The sequence below is a fragment of the Hyperolius riggenbachi genome, chromosome 1, assembly GCF_040937935.1.
Source record: "Hyperolius riggenbachi isolate aHypRig1 chromosome 1, aHypRig1.pri, whole genome shotgun sequence".
NCBI lineage: Eukaryota > Metazoa > Chordata > Amphibia > Anura > Hyperoliidae > Hyperolius > Hyperolius riggenbachi.
This window is the reverse complement of record NC_090646.1, coordinates 397,428,561-397,446,750: the sequence shown is the minus strand read 5'-3', so window position 1 is coordinate 397,446,750 and position 18,190 is coordinate 397,428,561.

Sequence of the window (18,190 nt, the reverse complement as noted above, 5' to 3'; positions counted from 1 at the left end):
TGTGGTATGGCAGGTAAAGGGTGTATGACAGTGCATCCTGATTGGCTGACGAGCACCTGCTGACGACTCAAATGTAGCTGCATGCATGTATTGCTGTGTTCTATTGCTTGTGTGTGTCGAATTTAGCATTCAGTATGGAGGCAGTGTTGGTGGGTTTTCTGGATGTGAGAGGTCCAGAGCCTGGGTGTGAGAGGTCCAGGCCCACCTGCACTCCCCTCCAGGGATCGCGCATTGGCCTTGGGGCCCCGGCCAGTGAGAGAGGTCCGGGGCCCCTGGCCATCGTGCGAACCAATCGTGTGTTTTTAAACATTTTTTTTCAGCTCTAGGACATGGTGGACAGGTGAGCGGTTAGGGAGGGACCCCTGTGGGAGGGATGCCTGCATGGGGCGGTCCTGCTAGCGACGCAATCTTGCGATTTGCGTCCAACTGAAGCCTCCCACCTGAATGCTAATGACTGCTAGATGTGGTATGGCAGGTAAAGGGTGTATGACAGTGCATCCTGATTGGCTGACGAGCACCTGCTGACGACTCAAATGTAGCTGCATGCATGTATTGCTGTGTTCTATTGCTTGTGTGTGTCGAATTTAGCATTCAGTATGGAGGCAGTGTTGGTGGGTTTTCTGGATGTGAGAGGTCCAGAGCCTGGGTGTGAGAGGTCCAGGCCCACCTGCACTCCCCTCCAGGTATCGCGCATTGGCCTTGGGGCCCCGGCCAGTGAGAGAGGTCCGGGGCCCCTGGCCATCGTGCGAACCAATCGTGTGTTTTTTTTGTACCAATCAGAATTCCAGGTTCTGCCACATTGGTTTTCCACATTACCACAACCAATTTATTCTTTTTGGGAGTTTTCTACATCACTGACTGGACAACCTCATGATATTCATTATTTCCTGTATCACTGCAACACATGATCTATAAAGGGAATAATAATTTCAGATTACATGCAAATTTAATGCAGTTTATGATGTGCATGGCATTCTTCTAAAAAGTAATACTGACTTTGGCGGTGCTTTCAGTATAACTCATCCACGGAGACCCCCTGTGCTGCGACTTCTGGGGGATAGCTCCACCCCCTTGAAGCCGAGTACCATTACACTGTCTGTATCAGAGCACCGCCAAAGCCAGTAAAGCTTTTTTGAAGAACGTCATGCTCATATGTGCATTTTAGTCTTCATAGTCTCTTTAAAACTGAGCATCTCATTGACTATTTCCAATCAATACATTGTAATATCTGCTGGAGAACCCTGTTGTTGGTGTGTCTAACAATATAATTAGTGGATTGTTGTTGTTTCACTGAAGCTGATAATTATAGTGTGTTATAGTGGCCTATCTCTGTAACAATTATTCAACTTCTGGCCAACAGTCAGGAAATCAGTTTGGCTACCCTGTGTGCACAAGACCTAAAACAAACATTTTAGGTCCTCTTACCAGTTCACTGAATGAATTTGTGGCTCTAAAATTTGGGGCAAGCAAGTAACTGTTTATAACACATTATGTCAATGTATTTTAACACAAGATTTTTAAAATAAATACATAACCAAAAGTGTTTAAAACATTCAACAAGCCACAAGTTAGGAGCTACAAGGAAAAAATTAAACTACTGTATGTACTCGAATATAAACTGATTGTAGTAAAAACCAAGGTACTTTATTTTTCCTGCAGACCCAAAGAATTGTTTAACCTCTAGCCGACCGCATCATGCCGATGGGCGTTGCTGCGGCGGCAGCCCCAGGACCGCCTAACGCCGATCGGCATAAAGTCCTGGGGCTCTGTTTTGCCGGAGATCACGCGCAGGGTGCGCACGCATCTCCTGCTTGGTGCTTCCGTCTCCGAGCGGCCGTCTAATTACATGTACAGCGCTGCGATCTACAGCAACACTGTACTGGGGACAGCCGTGTGACATGGCTGTCCCCTCCTGAGACACAGAGGTGATCGGCTGTCATAGGCTGAATCACGGGGATTGGCTGGTGGGGGGAGGGAGGGGGGGTTACAGTTGTTACACTTATTTTTATAAAAAAAACACACATATACAAACAAATAAACAAACAAACAAACATTGGGGGGCGATTAGACCCCACCAACAGAGAGCTCTGTTGGTGGGGAGAAAAGGGGGGGGGGATCACTTGTGTGCTGTGTCAAGTGGCCCTGCAGCTTGACCTTAAAGCCACAGTGACCAATTTAATGCAAAATGGCCTGGTCTTTAGGGGGGTTTAACACTGAGGTCCACAAGAGGTTAACTCAAGTATAAACCTAGAGTAGAATCCCAGGCCACTACTTTTAACATCCCTATCCCTATATTGCTTCTCTGGTGGTCTGGTGCCCCTCACCCATATAGCATTCCCTGGTGTCTAGTGGCCCCCCTCCTCCATACAGCATACCTGGTGTCTAGTGATTCTCCTTCCCTCCCTCATACAGTGTACCTGGTTTCTAGTGGGCCATATTCACTCTACCATAACATGTTTCCTGGTGTCTAGTTACCCTTTCCCTCTCCCATATTGTGTTACGTGGTGTCTGCCTTTCCTCTCCCATAGCATGGTTCTTGGTGGTCTAGTGGCCAGCTGCCCTTTCTTCCTGTGTTTGGAGAATACAGGCAGCACAGGTGGTGGAACAAAATCTTACCTGATCTAGGGCAAGACACACTGCACATGCAAGCTAAAAACACTAGAGGCTAAATCTGATGCAATTGAAGGGTGTCCAGACCCAAATCAGGTACAATGCTGTTACACGCCCTCTGCTGCTTGTACTCTACAGTACAAGGTGATGCGGAGAGAGAGGGTGGTAAACAACATGGGAGAGGAAGGGGGGACCACTAGACACCAGATTTTTAGAAACTGAGATTTTGCTCTGGGCGGCATTTTAGAAGTAAAAAATAGTGGTTTATGCTTGAGTATCACGCTCAAGGAAGCCTAACTTTTATAATAATAAAATCAGCAAACAGGTTTGTAAGGCTGTGGCTGTGTAGTATGCATGATGAATGATGCAGCCTTCCCACCAGGGTAAGTTTTTAGGTTCACTTGAAGCACAAATGCATAATGAATGATTTTGATAATCCTTTGCTTCCAAGGGAGAACATATGAGTTGGATCACTCGAGAGGCTAAGCAATATTCTTGAATATTAAGGAGCTCAATGATTTAGGATAAATCTTGATTCACATGAAGTTGGTTGCATGTTTCTTGTAATTGTAGAGAAGATATCTGATCTGAATAAGCAACAAACATTAATTACACTGATGAGACAAATGTTGCTAATTAAGATTAATAAGGGGGCTGTAACGTGAAGCAAGATTATAAATTACATTTTATTAGTTATTCATGATACCTGACAATTTAAAATATAACATACCTGTCTAGGTAACCTTTTGTTTTTCTAAGCTTTTTTACCATTTAAGTTTTGTGTTAAGAATAGTTATATTCTTAAAGTGGACCTAAACTCTAGCACTGGACAGAAGGAAAACATATATAAATGCACCTTGTGTATACTTAGAGAGTTTAGCCTCTCATCTGTGACTAATCACAAGTTGTAATTTGATCCCTTAGCTATCAGTGACTGCCATGGCAAAGAGCTCATTTGTAAACACAGGATGTTAACAACATGTCTGCTCCCATGAAAGCAGGAAGTAGACAAACTGCAGAGTTATTGCGGTATGTGTATCAGCTGTAACAAATAAATATTTTTTAAAGGTTATTATGCTGTTTTTTAATCTTTTAGAGCAGAGAGGAAGTTCTGGGTGAAATAACACCTTTGTTGAGAAATAACCAATCCCTTCAGTTCAGCTCTACAAATTACAAGGGTTGATATCACACTCTATTTCAAAACGGAATACCTTGGTTCTGCACACACAATCACCCAACCTCTCCACTGGGATCATAAGTACCCTTACACCTCCGCGCAGCATTACATTGCTGCTATGGGGCGCCTAGTTTTGGTGCCTGCCACTGACCGCCATGAGCCGAAACCATCTACTTTGATCTGGAAACGTATTGAAAAAGCACACCCGCTATACCAACAAAATAAATGCATTGCTGGTTAAGGCTTTTTTTTTCTGCATCTGTAATATACCTATTGTTTTTCTAATTAATCTGATCTGATTATTACATCTAAAAAGCTCTCGGATACATACGTTTATTACAGGATTGCTAAACCAAGCTATTGGAGTATAGGTTTTAAATAATGTACATACATTAGACATTAACCATCATTGGTACTTTTCAATATATGTTTGTTGAAGTTTACATGTTATTGATATTAAATCATGTCAACTCATGATATCCAGTATGTTATAAAGAAATGGTAAAATAATGTAAAAAAATATTTGAATATTAAATTGCATTTAAGCGGATATTGCCTTATTTTCTCCAAAGAAGTTCGTGAGTGAGATAAAATAATATTACATTATTTGATTTTGAATTTGAATCGATTTAAACAGTAATAATGCACAATACTTAAAGCGGTTTAACACCCAGCATTACAACTTTGCTTTAAAAGATTGCTTACAGCTTACAAACTATTATGCCAGATTTTTTTTTAAGCAGAAATTCACTGAATGGGTTAAACATGACATTTTAGTGTTGGATTTAACTAGGAATCCGCATCCGTTCTTATCTTTAGTTACAAAATGTATCTTTATTTGTAATACAAATAGACCTTTGAAAAGCCTGCCGGGGAAGCCCTCTTTGTTCTCTCAGAGCAGTGTTTGTTTGTTACATTGTAGATAGATACATTTGTAACTAAACAAGCAAGCACGAGGAGCATTTCTAGCTAAATGCAGCACTAAAATGTCATGTTTAATCCATTCAGTGAATTTCTGCTAAAAAAAAAAATCTGGCATAATAGTTTATAAGCTGTAAGCAATCTTTTAAAGCAAAGTTGAAATGCTGGGTGTTAGACCACTTTAAGTAGGATTGAAATGATAATTAAATTGCTCATTACAGTAAAGTGTCTATTTTTTTTTTGTGGTCAAAATTTTATATTTTACTCAATTTGCAAATAGTCAGATACACTAATAATGATGATGTCTTCTGTAAAAAAAAATAACAAGCATTTCATTTAATGAAATCAGAACAAGTTATTATGAGCATACAGAAGACTTGTGTTATGTTTGCATGACAAGTGGGAGTATAACAAAATAATATTGTGTAAAAAGCTTAATGGGTTTTCATACTACAACAAATGGGTTGATTCGCAAAACATATGTCATGAATTACCTCTCCTTACTTGAACTATGAATTATATGTACAGTACTTTACAAGCAAAATCAATAAAAATCAATAAAATCACTCAAAAGTTAGTTTTCATAAGATAAGAAAAATACGGAGAGGTAAGTATAATAAGTATTGGGAATTAGCTCTAATGAAACCAATGAAATGATTGCTTTTTTGGTGCAGCACAGTGTCTATTTTTCTAACTATAACCTCCCTCCACCAGCTACAACCTTGACAATGAACATCGCCGGCCAATCTCCCCTACACTCACATCTTAGGGTTTTCTTCTATGGAGTTCCTTGACCCCAGCATCCACCCAGACGGTCCATGGAGCTTTACTATATCCAAACTTAGTGTATTTTTCTCAATCAACAACCTCTTGAACTACATACTTAAGAGCATTGCTCTGACATTGTAATGCTCCCTGACTTATAACATAATTAAAAACATGCATACTCTCTGTGTGGTATGCTTGGCAGGAGGTGCATGGTGGTCCACCTTCAGGACTTGACTTGGACTTGACTTGGACCCAAATGGAAGCCTTAACATGACATAATTGCTAAAAATTCAGAGGCCCTAGTGTGCATAAGTTTGTGGGAGAGGGCTGCGGGAGATGGGGGCTATCTGAGAGAGAATTAGCTGGGCAAGTTGGAAACATAAAAATGAAATCTGCAAAAAGTGTAGATAGATGTTAACATGTATATCAATGTATACAATGTTGGCATTAGATCAAGTTCTTATGTTTATACAGGGTTTGTGTGTGTGTTTGTGTGTGCATCAGTATGCATTGCACTGGCCTTGAGCGTGTTACATTATTGGTGGAGAGTGTAAAGCCTGGTACACACCTTCAGTTAAGAATGTCCAATCACTGACCAGTTTTACTATCTCCAAGTACTATGAGAGTTTAGCTACACAATCCTTTTATCGTGTTCAAAATCTGTTGACCCTCATACTACATGGAAGAGGTAAAATTGGCCAATCATTGACCAATCTAAATTGTGTGTACCAGAGTGTTTTCAGTGATAATTCATGTCTGTTTCAAACACTGGCACAATACTTTTCATTTACTGGAATGTGCATAATCTGCTGGATTTTTTGACCAGTGATAAGCTAAAATAGCAATATTCTTTTTACATACATTTTTGCAAAATAATGCTAAATTTGACTTTCAAGTGAAAACACCATCAACAATAATTTTGTGATAAGTTTGTGATTTTCAAATTTTTCGCAAATTTTAGTACTAAAAATAAACAATGTCACGCTTTTCACACATTGTCGTGGTAAAAGTAAATGTTTTCACTTTTTTTTGTGAATTTTAGCCATATTACGAAAATACTATGTATTTTCACAAAAATATTTTCTCAAAATCAGTTGTAAAATTGTCTACAGTTGTAAAATTGGTAATATCTCCCAGCTCTCTATTCCTATCACTGTCTTGCCTCTGGAACCCTAACACTAACCTTCCCATATCAAGGCCTAACACTAACCTCCCTCCACTGGATGCTTAACACTAACCTCTACCCTCTCCACACCTAATAATAACTTCCCCACCTCTCTTCACCTATGACTAACAGTGAATTTTGTTACGGTGTCCCTTGCAAATTTACATTGCGGACTATGGTGGTGCCCAGTGGCAACAGCCACCACTCGCATCAAAATGACCTGCTATGACCTCTAGTGGGTGTAAATCTGACCCTGCTAATGTGACTTCTATTGCATAATGCTTATATAATTTGATAAAAACAGGACCACAAGACTCACAATTCACAGAGTGGTTGCAGCATTTCAATGGTGCAGCTAAGGTTTTGGTGGCCCCAAGCAGTCCATAACTTGAGGGCCCTCTCCATGAGAGAAGCTGCATGCAAAGCGCCCTGTGGCAAAAAAAATGGTTATCCACACTACAAAAAAAAAATGCTGTGAAAATGGGCATGGCCAAAACATGATGTGGGTAGGGCCAAATACTAGAAAAATACAGGTAGTCCCCAGTTTATTTATTTTAAGTATTTATATAGCGCTGATATAATACGCAGTGCTGTACAGAGTACATTGTCTTGTCACTAACTGACCCTCAGTGGGGCTCACAATCTAGTCCCTACCATAGTCATATGTCCATATCATGAAGTGTAGTGCATGTATTGTAGTCTAGGGCCAATTTAGGGGTAATCCAATTAACTTATCTGTATGTTTTTGGCATGTGGGAGGAAACCGGAGTGCCTGGGGGAAACCCACACATCCATGGGGAGAACATACAAACTCTTGGCAGATGTTGATCCGACTGGGATTCAAACTGGGGACCCAGCAATGCAAGGTGAGAGCACTAACCACTACGCCACCATGCAGCCCAACATATGAGATAGGGTACAGGTGGTGCCCTCAGTATAGGTATCGAGCTATAGGTACTGCAGTATAGGTAGCCAGTTACATGTGGTGCCCTCAGTATAGGTAGCAAGCTATAGGATTGCCAGGTGGTGTGGTGCCCTCAGTATAGGTAATGAGCTATAGCTGCAGTATAGGTTGCCAGGTACAGATGGGGCCCTCAGTATAGATAGTGAGCTATAGTTGTTGCAGTATAGGTAGCCAGGTACTTGTGGCTGCCCTCAGTATAGTTAGTGAGCTATAGGTGCAGTATAGGTAGGTAAGCAGGTACATGTGGCTGCCCTCAGTATAGGTGGTGAGCTATAGGTGCAGTATAGGTAGCCAGGTACATGTGGTGCAACAGTATAGGTAGTGAGCTATAGGTGCAGTATAGGTAGAAAGGTACATCTGGCTGCCCTCAGTATATACTTTTTTCATGTGAAAATTTAAAATAGATTTTCTCAAAAACAACTAGGTCTTTTTTTAGGTTGTAGCCACTAATCACCTTTATAACCCATGCAATTTTGGTGATTGTAGCATATATGGTGGCTTTGCTATTAACATAAAAGTCAAATCCATGATCACGTTTGTGATCACGGATTCTACAAGTAATCATGGCTAAAATCCGAGTCGAATCTGGAGCTGCGATTCAAATCCAGATCATGATCACGGCATATCCAGATTTCGATTCTGCCATGGCCAGATTTACTCTACACTAGTCAGAAATATGTGTAGCCAGTATAGTCAGGAATAGGAGCAGCCCCCCCCCTTCCTTACCTAATCTGCAGCCTGGTCTGGTCCCATCCTAGTGAAATCCTGGACCCCCTCATGCCTGGCAGCTAATACTGTCCACACCGCATATCAGCTGTGACTTCAGACTGCAATCTAGAGCAGCTAGGATTGTAAGTGATTCCTCCCACCCTGGCAACCACTACATCAATCTACTCCCACTGGAGCACCGCTTCAGAGCTATCTCCACCACCACTGCCAGACACAGGAACTCCTTCTTTTCCCAAGCTGTCCTGGCCCTTAACGCAGCCTCCCGCATCACCTTCCCACTCTGAACAATGTAACTAGCTATTCACACTGCACTGCGTATTATATACTGTATTGTACTGTACTGTAAACTGTATAATCACATTTAGGTGTATTATTATTATTATCTGTTTTTTATGTGTACCTATTCAATGTACGTCCCTGTCCATGAAGGTTTTTGCTGCTCTGTACTGCCAACAATAATTCCTTGTACGATCCTGTGCTTGGCAAACAAAATTCATTCTGATTCTGAATGCAAGCAGGCAGCACCAGCGAGGCAATGCCCAGTAATGGTACTGTCTACTGTGTGTACAGGAAGTAAACAGATGTCACTTCCTGTACACAGCAGACAGCAATATTATTGGGCATTGCCTCGCTTGCATGCATGTCGATGCTGATATGCGGTGTGGACAATATTAGCCGCCAGGCAGGAGGGGGACCCGGGATTATTAAAGAACAGCGGCGGGGATGGGGGAAGCCACCAGCAGCAGAGCGAGGCCCTACTAACAGTGGCTTGCTTGTACGCTGGCAGCACCCTGCAGCAATTTCAGCACTAGCAATACATTTGTTGGTTTCTGTTATTTATTCTTGCAGCCAAGTTCAAATGTTAAGACGTGTACGAATTTAAATGAAGAAAAGTCATAACTGTATGTTTATTCCAACTGTATGTTTATTCCAGTGATTAGTGTCACATAGGTAGAAATAATAGTCAAAGATTTGTTCTTATTTTCTCTCTGTTTAGCAACAACATTCTCATTTCATTCTTATTTCCCTTTCAATCAAGCTAAGTTTACAAGAGTTCTTCCTTTAATTTGCATTTCCCTTGGAGACCTAGATCTATGCCCTCCTCTAATGTACTCTCTGCTTGCTTCATATTGCTTTTTTACTTTAGTGCTTTATTTCCTGATTTATAAACTGTAAACCAGAACTGTATTTTTTCAACAACAGCCACTTTAAATAAAACCCTAGCAAATGCTTATATGTAAGCAAATTGATGAGCCACACTATTAAAATGGCATGTACATGCAATGAGAGAACTCATCTAGCTTTACATAAATATCTACATTAATGGCCAAGTTAAAAAGGAAAATACAAATTGCAAAACAAATGCAAAACAATTGAACAAAGTATAGGCTCATGAAATAAAAAATAAGAATCAGTTTAATTTAGATTTTTTATGGAAAGATGAATGCTTAATGCTCCTTTAAATTGTTCTAAATATGTTTTTCTGAAAGTATGGTAGATGTGTAACTTGTTGGAGAGTCTTTGTAAAGTGTGAACATGATCAACTAACTCTAAACTTGTAATGCTCAGGGAAACCTTCAATAACACATTCCATAAGGCAGGTAGATGGAAGAACTTTGTAACATTTGTCAAGAAGGGATTTTTTTCTTTTCTTTTTTAATATATCTGTAAAGCTACATTTGCCTGAGTATGATCAATAGTGTTAAACAAAGGACTACATCCTTTTTGACCAGCAAGGGCATCTTTTGAGTACTGTGACTAAAGCTTTATCTACAAAATAATTTTGTCAGAAAAGTAAAATAAAATATTTTGTTCGTCATCTGCTCATAAATAGGACTGTCATGTTTACAATTTCAGCATTTTTACAAATTCGGCAGCTGAGTTCTCTCTTTAGAGGCTAGTTTTTAATACAGATACAATTAGAAGATCATACTAATACATTAAATATTTGAAAGTGCAACTGTTGGGCATAAAAAAAATCAATACTTTATTTTTATCTGGTAAACAAGTAATTAGGATGCTAACCAGGCAATCCAAAAGTTAAAAATCACTATTACTTTTCTTGTTGATTAATGATCCTTCCCAGTTGACCTGACTCTTATTTGGTACATTGCCACACAAAGGAAGTTGCAGGGCATGCTGGGTTGTCTTTTTTAGCTTCTTTACTTTCCCTTCAGACTTAACTAATGCAGCCTGATTGGCTGAAGCCTCTTTCCCTCCTGTTTTCCCCTCCCACACCTCTGTTCCTTTCTGATTGGCCAATATTTCTCATGCTGAGAAAATGCACTTTCTATTGCAGACCTGAATGGGAGTGCCTGAAGACTGGGAGGAGGGCGGGCAATGCATACACAAACAGGCAGAGGAGAGTAAGGGAGGAAATGACATCAGGGTTGGCTTCAAGGTAGACACAGTTAAAATGGAGAATCCTAAGAAGGATTTTCTCTTTTTTTTTTACTATAGAAAAATCACTAAAATACAAATGTGGACAGTGCAATTCATATGTTATGTAAGTAGAGAAAGTATTTATCTACTTATGTATGTGTTTTTTTATGAGCTAGTATGGCTGACAGCTCCTCTTTAACCACGTAAACCCTCGGTCATTTTCACTTTATGCATCCGAGCAATGTTCACCTCCCATTCATTAGCCTATAACTTTATCACTACTTATCACAATGAACTGATCTATATCTTGTTTTTTCCGCCACCAATTAGGCTTTCTTTGAGTGGTACATTTTGCTAAGAGCTACCTTACTGTAAATGCATTTTATCAGTAAGAATAAGAAAAATACTGAAAAAATTCATTATTTCTCAGTTTTTGGCAATTTTCGTTTTAAAATAATACATGCCTCCATAATTAAAACCCACGTATTGTATTTGCCCATTTGTCTCGATTATTTCACCATTTAAATTATGTCCCTATCACAATGTATGGCGACAATATTTTATTTGGAAATAAAAGAGCATTTTTTTCCGTTTTGCATCCATCACTATTTACAAGCTTATAAAAAAAAATAGAAATATTTCATCTTTACACAGATATTTAAAAGGTTTATACCCTTAGGTAAATATTTATGTGTTTGTTTTTTTTTATTATTATTAAACATTTTATGTAGGTATTTTTGGGAGGGTGGGATGTAAATAGTATTTGATTTGGGTAAATATATGTGTATTTTTTTTTTTACATTTAGATGTAGTTTTACTTTTTGGCCACAACAACCTTGAGTTTGTTTACATGACGTCACTCTAAGCGTAACATGTACCCTTAAAGGGACATAGGAGGCAGAAAAAGCGAAGCTTCCCGAGAGAATTTGTCACTTTTTCTGCGGGGGAGAGGAATCAGTGATCCGGTACCATGGCCCGATTCATTGATTCCTGGGCTAACAATATGCCACCGGGAGCGCGCGTGCACGTGTGCGATTGGCCGTGGGAGCGCGCGGGAGTGCACATGACCTCCTTGACGTAGAACTACGTCAAGGAGGACAAAGTGGTTAAATAACAAACGTGTAATTACTGTGCTCTGTGGTTCCTATTGCATTGCTTCTTTAATGGTGAGAGTATGAAAATTTGAAGTGCTCAATGATACCACTCCCTCTCCATTAATTGCTTGCTTATTTGAGCAGAACATATTTACATTTTTTATGTAGACAAACTGATGCATAAATAAAATTGTTCTTCTAGAGATGCGTTGTTTTGATTGACTCAAAAAGAAGAAATTAGGGCTAGGTAGGTAGGAAAAGAAAAAACTGTCATACAACAACTTGTGCACCAAAATGTCAGGTTTATTTAAACCATTTTAATTCACTACTGGATTATAGCATGGCCACAGGAAAAAAGCGAGTAAGAATTATTGGGTCAGTATAACTCAGTTTGCAGTACTGTTATCAAGAAATGCAAAACTAATCTCTCCACTGATTCATGCAAATGTGATTTAATATATTTACAGATATTCTCCTTGCTGATAATTAGACTAAAACAAAATAAAACATAAAAAGATTCTGGAACTGAAGTTTCACATCTTCTCCACACATGAATACTTGACCATCAATAATACTTGAAAATCACCATTGGTCAACGTGTGGAGTGTTTGTCTTACATATACCTAGATTTACTTCTGAGACTTTGTGTGTCCATTTTCTTCTGGGATTTCCTGAACTGGAGGCAATTGTGTTTAAGAGTTACATTTTTGATTTTCCATTCCATTGTACTGCAAAACAAGTGACTTCTGTATTTATAATGGCCTTACCAGATATGATAATTAATGTTATCCTTCTAATTTGGAATATTGGTTATAGCTGATGAGCTCCCCCCCCCTCCCCCCCAAAAAAAACCTTTTGCGCGATTTTCCAATTTTTCTAGTTTCAAATGTCACATGGACAGTAAAGGACTGCAAACATTATTGGGATAAACAGCGGAAAAGCCGCCGCATGTTCTGGCAGCAAGGCGGCTGATTCCGCGTCTGATGCGGCGGCGGTTTATCCGCGTCAGCAGGCGTCTGGTTTGTCTGGAGCTGGTGGTGCCCATGGGCAGAGTGGCGTGGGGGTCGCTGCATGTTCTGACAGCAAAGTGGCGGATTCCACGTCCAGTGCAGCGGGTTCCCCGCAACAACATGCATCTGGGTTAGCTGGACCTAGTAGTGCACACAGATGGAGAGCTACGCGCGCGCCGCTAGACAGGCTCTTTATACCAATAGGAGGAAGATACGCTGATCGGGACGGTCAGCTGATTCCTGTCCGGCTATTGATTGGTTGATGGGAGCTGGGTGGCGCTGTGGGGTGCTTTACTATATATATCTCTTGCTGTTCAGTTGCTGGTTGTGTTAGCACGTTATGTGTTAGCACTCAGACCTTAGTCAGAACTCCAGTGTGGTGGAACCAGGAGGCCCTGGGAATCCACACTTATCCCGAAATTGTATATTATCTATGTTATTCTCTAGCATAGTTCCAGGGTGTTGAGATCACGGCCCTCACACCCCAGACTAGGAATACTGTATATCATCTGTGTTATTCTCTAGCATAGTTCCAGGGTGTTGAGATCACGGTCCCTCACACCCTAGACTAGAAATACTGTATACCATCTGTGTTGTTCTCTAGCATAGTTCCAGGGTGTGAGATCACGGACCTCACACCTCAGACTAGGCCTTGTTCTGATATCTGTTATGACCTGTAGCTTTCCTGACTATTCTTCTGATCTCTGATTTTGTACTTTGCATATCTGATACTCTGTTGTCTACCCGGCCTGTCTGACCTTCTGGCTGCCACCCTCCGCAGGGTGTCCAGCCTTTCCACAGGGGTCCCCTGCTCTTCAGAGGGGACACTGCTCCTTATCAGTCAGGGACTCCCACTCCAGGTGTCCTTGACTGCAGTAGAGTCTTCGCTACTTATTGGACCACCTGCTACCCCGGTGGTCCAAAGGTTACTGTTGCACCAAATCACTTACACACCCAGGTGTCTAGAGGTTAGACATATTTGATTATTGGCGATTCTGCAGATCCCCAATAATCAGGTATATCTGTATTCTTGGGGATACTGCAGATCGCCAAGAATCAGATTCTCTCTCTGGTTGCTGACACCAATCGTTACAGAACGCCAGACCAAAACAATATGGACGCACTTAGCACTCGTCTGGACACACTCACCACCTCGGTGGAAAATCTCATCAGAGTGATGGACGGTCAGCAGGCCCAGATCTCTGCCTTATCTGGGTCACTACAAGTCCTTCAGACGACTGTCAGTGTGATCCCCTCCAGTCACAGACTTGAGAATGTCTGTACCTGAAAAGTTTTTTGGCCATAGATCTGACTTTCAGAATTTTAAGAATCGTGTAATGTCATATTTTGAATTGAGGCCTAATTTGTCAGGGACAGAGGCACAGAGAATTACTTTTATTAAGACTTTACTCTCAGGGGATGCTCAAACCTGGGCGTATAATTTACCAACAGGGCATGAAGCACTTAGGTCAGTTGAAGAGTTCTTCAAGTCCATGGCCATAATTTATGACGACCCAGACATTGCTTCTACCTCTGAGCGGAAACTAAAAACCTTGTGTCAAGGCAAGGATCCAGTGGAGGTTTATGCGGCTGAGTTCAGGAAGTGGTCAGTGTCGGCTAGGTGGGGGGCTTTTGCACTACTGGATTGTTTCTTATCAGGGTTATCAGACGCAGTTTCTGGACTGATGTTGGGATACCCTGAACCTAAAACACTTGAGGAAGCAATCACTCTAGCAGTACGTGTTGATCGGTGGTTACGATACCAAAAGCAAACCCGTGGTAGGGACAGGGTTAGATATGTCTCTTATGCCACTTCTCCACCTGCCTCACCGCCACCTGAGCCAATGCAGATTGGTCACTCCAAATTAACTCGTTCAGAGAGGAATCATAGGAAAACTGAGCAGCTTTGTCTATACTGTGCAGAGGAGGGTCATATAGTGCGGAATTGTCCCAAGAAGTCGGGAAACGCTGCCGCCTAGGTGTAGTCAGAGGTAATACCCTGGCGCGCAGTCTTTACCTCTACATAACGATCGTCTGTTACTCCCTTGTTCGGTTATCTGGGAGGGTCAGACTGCTTCCACGGAAGCCTTTATTGATTCTGGTTCAGCGGCTAATTTTATCGATTACGAGGTTTGCAAAGAAATTGGGTATACCAATGCTTCCCTTGAATCAACCTATCATGGTCACTGCGGTAGATGACTCTCCTCTGCAGAGTAAACGCCCCTTGTCCCGCACCCCTAATGTCATATCAAGATTGGGGTATTACATGGGGAGAGTCTGCAATTTCTGGTCTTGCATATGGCAACCTCTACCGTCATTCTTGGCATGCCCTGGTTACAAATTCACTTACCTCAGATAGACTGGGGGTCAGGTCAGCTAATGAGCTGGTCGTCCTATTGTGATCATCATTGTTTAAAGAAAGTAACCATGGGTAATACCAACATTCAGGTTGAAGGTGTACCGAGACAATACGCAGAATTTGCAGATGTCTTTTGCCCAAAGTCTGCAGACAAACTTCCCCCTCATCGCGCTTTTGATTGTCCTATCGATCTGAGATCTGGTTGTATGCCGCCCAGGGGTCATCTTTATAACCTATCTGGGCCGGAGAAACTAGCTATGCAGGAATACATCAAGGAAAACTTGGCAAAAGGGTTCATACGTCCCTCTCGGTCACCAGCAGGGGCAGGGTTTTTTTTTGTCAAGAAAAAGGACGGAGGTCTCCGCCCTTGTATTGATTACAGAGGGCTGAATAAGATCACTGTAAAAAAACGCTACCCTTTACCATTGATTGACAATTTGTTCACACAGGTGACCAACGCCAAGATTTTTTCCAAGCTAGATCTCAGGGGTGCATACAATCTGGTTCGCATCAGAGATGGCGACAAATTGAAGACGGCCTTTAACACACCCGATGGGCATTACGAATACTTGGTGATGCCCTTCGGGTTGTGTAATGCGCCGGCCATCTTCCAGGAGTTAATTAATGAGGTATTCAGGGAAGTGTTGGGGAAGTTTGTTCTGGTATACTTGGACGATATACTGATCTTTTCGTCCAATCTTGCTGAACATCGCAGGCATGTCAGATGGGTATTAGAGAGGTTGCGACAGAATCAGCTGTATGCCAAACTAGAGAAATGCCTCTTTGAGGTAGAGTCAGTAGCCTTCCTGGGTTGCATCATCTCCACTTCTGGTCTTTCGATGGACCCAGGGAAGGTTTCCACTGTCCTGGAGTGGCCTCAGCCCGTGGGTCTGAAGGCACCCCAGAGGTTCCTAGGGTTTGCCAATTACTACAGAAGGTTTATTAAGGGCTACTCTACCATCATCTCTCCTCTCACCAGTCTCACCAAAAAAAGGGCCGATACTCATCATTGGTCACCTGAGGCTCATACGGCCTTTTCGACTTTAAAGAAACTATTTTGTTCTGCCCCAATACTTAGACATGTTGATGTCACCTTTCCTTTCATCGTGGAGGTTGATGCCTCGGAGGTGGGGGTAGGAGCAGTGTTGTCACAGAGGTCAGGATTGCAGGGCAAGCTGCACCCATGTGCTTACTTTTCTCGCAGATTTTCACCTGCCGAGAAAAATTATGACATCGGCAACCGGGAGCTCCTGGCTATCAAGTTAGCTTTTGAGGAATGGCGACACTGGCTGGAGGGTGCAGAACATGTTATCACGGTTTACACAGACCACAAGAATTTGGAGTATATCGAGGGGGCTAAGAGACTCAGCCCTCGCCAGGCCCGGTGGTCCCTGTTTTTTTGCAAGCTTTAGATTTATAATCACATATACTCCCAGAAGCAAGAATGTCAAGGCCGATGCGCTCTCTAGGTGTTTTGAACCCGAGTCAGTGCAGTCCGCTGTCCCTGAGACTATCCTGCCTCCAAAGGTAGTCCTAGCTGCCACTGAGACTTGGAGAGATTGGTCAACCACTTTGAGTCCTTACCAACAGGATGTTCCAGAGGGGAAATCAGAGGGGGTCATGTTTGTGCCACTGCCCTTTCGCTTACAAATTCTTCAGTTTTTTCATTCTCACAAGAATGCCGGTCATCCTGGAGCCACTAGAACTCAGGATCTACTGGCTAGATGTGCCTGGTGGCCTAGTTCAGCTTCTGATCGTAAGAAATTTGTAAGAGAGTGCTCGATCTGTGCCAGGAGTAAGCCCTCTCGCCAGGCGCCCGTGGGCACGTTACAGTCCTTACCAGTCCCCAATGAACCCTGGACTCATATTTCCATGGATTTTGTGGGTGAACTCCCTCGGTCTGAAGGCAAGTCGGTCATTTGGGTGGTAGTTTATCATTTCAGTAAGATGGCACACTTTGTCCCTCTGAAAGGACTCCCCTCGGCCCAGGAATTGGCTGATCTCTTCATCCAGCACATCTTCCGGCTGCATGGCATTCCGGAAAATGTAGTGTCAGATCGGGGAGTCCAATTTGTTTCAAAATTTTGGAGGGCCTTTTGCCATCAATTAGACATGGAACTCGCATTTTCATCAGGCTACCACCCTCAGACCAACGGCCAGACCGAGAGAGTTAACCAATCTCTGGAACAATTTCTCAGGTGCTATGTTGCTGATGCACAGACTGATTGGGTGAAGTTTTTACCATTCGCAGAGTTTGCGCACAATAATCTGAAGAGCTCTTCTTCTGGGTATTCCCCTTTCCAAGTGGTGTCTGGTAGATCACCTAAATTTGCTCCCCTGCCAGTCGCATCTACTCCTTTTCCAGCTCTGGAGGACTGGCAGAGGGCCCTGAAAGAGATTTGGGGAATGGTTAAGAGGAACCTAGGGAAAGCCTTCCAAACCCAAAAGAAGCAGACAAATAAACATCGGTCTGTAGAGTGGAGATTCTCCCCAGGAGATCTGGTGTGGGTATCTACTCGTCATCTGGCCTTGAAACAATTGTCACCCAAGTTAGGTCCTAAGTTTATAGGACCATTTCCAGTGGCCAAGAAAATTAATAGTGTCACATATGCTGTTGATCTCCCAGCCAGTATGAAAGGTGTGAGATCATTCCATGTGTCCCTGTTGAAGCCAGCTGTACAGGTGGACTCCTCTCCCCCCCCCCTGTGTTGGTGGATGACCAACCAGAGTATGAGATTGAAAAGATTCTGGATTCTCGCCTGGTGCAGAATTCCGTGCAGTATCTGGTCCACTGGAAGGGATATGGCATAGAGGAGAGATCTTGAGTGCCAAATTGCCGCATGCATGCGGAGGATTTGAAGAAAGAGTTCCATGATATACATCCTGGAAAGCCTGGTGGAAGGTGTCCGGAGTCCACTCCTCGGGGGGGGGGGTGTACTGTGATAAACAGCGGAAAAGCCGCCACATGTTCTGGCAGCAAGTCGGCTGATTCCGCGTCTGATGCGGCGGTT